Genomic DNA, 1,663 nt, shown 5'->3' on the forward strand with positions numbered 1-1,663 from the left:
AATCCTATTCGTGGTCAGATGTGCTTAAAATTTGGTACGTAGGTAGCTTTTTACCTAGATTAGCATAAGGTATTCTTTTTTCCGGGAAGTGGACTAGGGACCGGTCTATTCGAAAAAATCGTATTTATGGTCCGATGTGCTTAAAATTCGGTATGTGGGTAGCTTTTTGCCTGGATTAGCATATAGAAACCTTTTTTCTGCGAAGTGGACCAGGGACCGATCTATTCGAAAAATCGTGTTAAATTGGGGATCCTGTCTTACAATTTTCACGCAATTTCGAATATAAATAGCTTTAAGCAATCACCGTCTCAAAGGACGAAATCGTTACTAGGCAAGTTTTTTTGTGGCAATCAGAAACAACTTATACAGCCAAAAATGTATTCATCAGTTCGTTTTCGTATATAATGTAATTCATATGTTCCAAGAAGGGGCTTACTTCATAAGATATTCTTTTGTTCCCAATGAACCAGTATGTATGCTTCGGTTGTAGGTTAGCGTGGGCCGAAAATCCGCTTTTTTAGAAGTTTGATTTAGTAATAGCAAAAATATGGTTAATTATGAGCAAAATAATAATAATAAACTTGGGCGTTTCCGGCCAAATCTGGTCGGATTAATTCACTTTGGCCGGTTGGGCGGCTAGAACAAATTTTGGCCGGTTTTGTAATATGAATATTTTTTAGTGCACAAAATTTATTCTGTGCCTTCAAATTTGCAATCTTTTCCGTATGTATATGTATATACAAAATTACTGTAGTGTTAATGAAACACAGCTCCAAGTTTGTGTTCACAACCATGGACGGTTTCACACTAGAATGAGAACTGCCACTTTAATGCGAGGTAGAAGCTGGAACAACTTTTTGACAAACTTTTCCTCACCCCATCGCCAACAAACAGAGTTGTTCTGGTGGCAGAAATGTTCTAGTGTGAAACCGACCTATTATAAACACAGCGCACAACTCGATTAAAATAGTACGATAAGACAATGTTAAAGTCGAGTTTTGCACATCTCTGCAAATGAACATCTTTTTAAATCAGGCACGGGTAAAATTGTGGCAATGGATAAGTAAGTTAGCTTAAATATATGCATGTTTATATGTACATATGAATAAAGAGTTCATTTTAACATTTTGCTTTAAGATTTTTAATAAAAAAACCGAAGTCTGACGCAGTGGACCAGCCATTATGCAGGTAATTTTGTTAAAGTGAAATAAGTCCAGTGGCGTTTGCAAGGGTATTTTCGCGGTGTATTTCCTTATTTCATGATAACCTGTACACGAAATTGGCGCCTTATTCGATTGTTGTTTATCTAGTTTAACTTTATTTTTTCGTAGTGATGAATCAAATCAGTGCCGAAATTCTAAAAGAAAATTTAGGGCCGAGTGGATACAATCATTCCATTGGCTACAAGAAAATGATGGATTCGCATTTTGTGTTGCTTGCGCGAAAACTATAGCTAACCACAACAATCACTTGAAAAGCCATGAGAAAACTGTGACTCATGTCCAAAACTACGAATCGCACAAAAAAAACATACGCTTGAAAATTTGATGCTGAACAAGAAAAACAACATGTTAAGGTCAGAAACGCCGAACTCGCTCTCGTGATGTTTTGTATAACCCACAATCTGCCATTTTTGTTAATGGATTATCTGCTAGCATTATCA

Source organism: Rhagoletis zephyria, unplaced genomic scaffold, assembly GCF_001687245.7.
Source record: "Rhagoletis zephyria isolate East Lansing unplaced genomic scaffold, Rhagoletis_zephyria_1.1 Rzeph_scaffold_01473, whole genome shotgun sequence".
Taxonomy (NCBI): Eukaryota; Metazoa; Arthropoda; class Insecta; order Diptera; family Tephritidae; genus Rhagoletis; species Rhagoletis zephyria.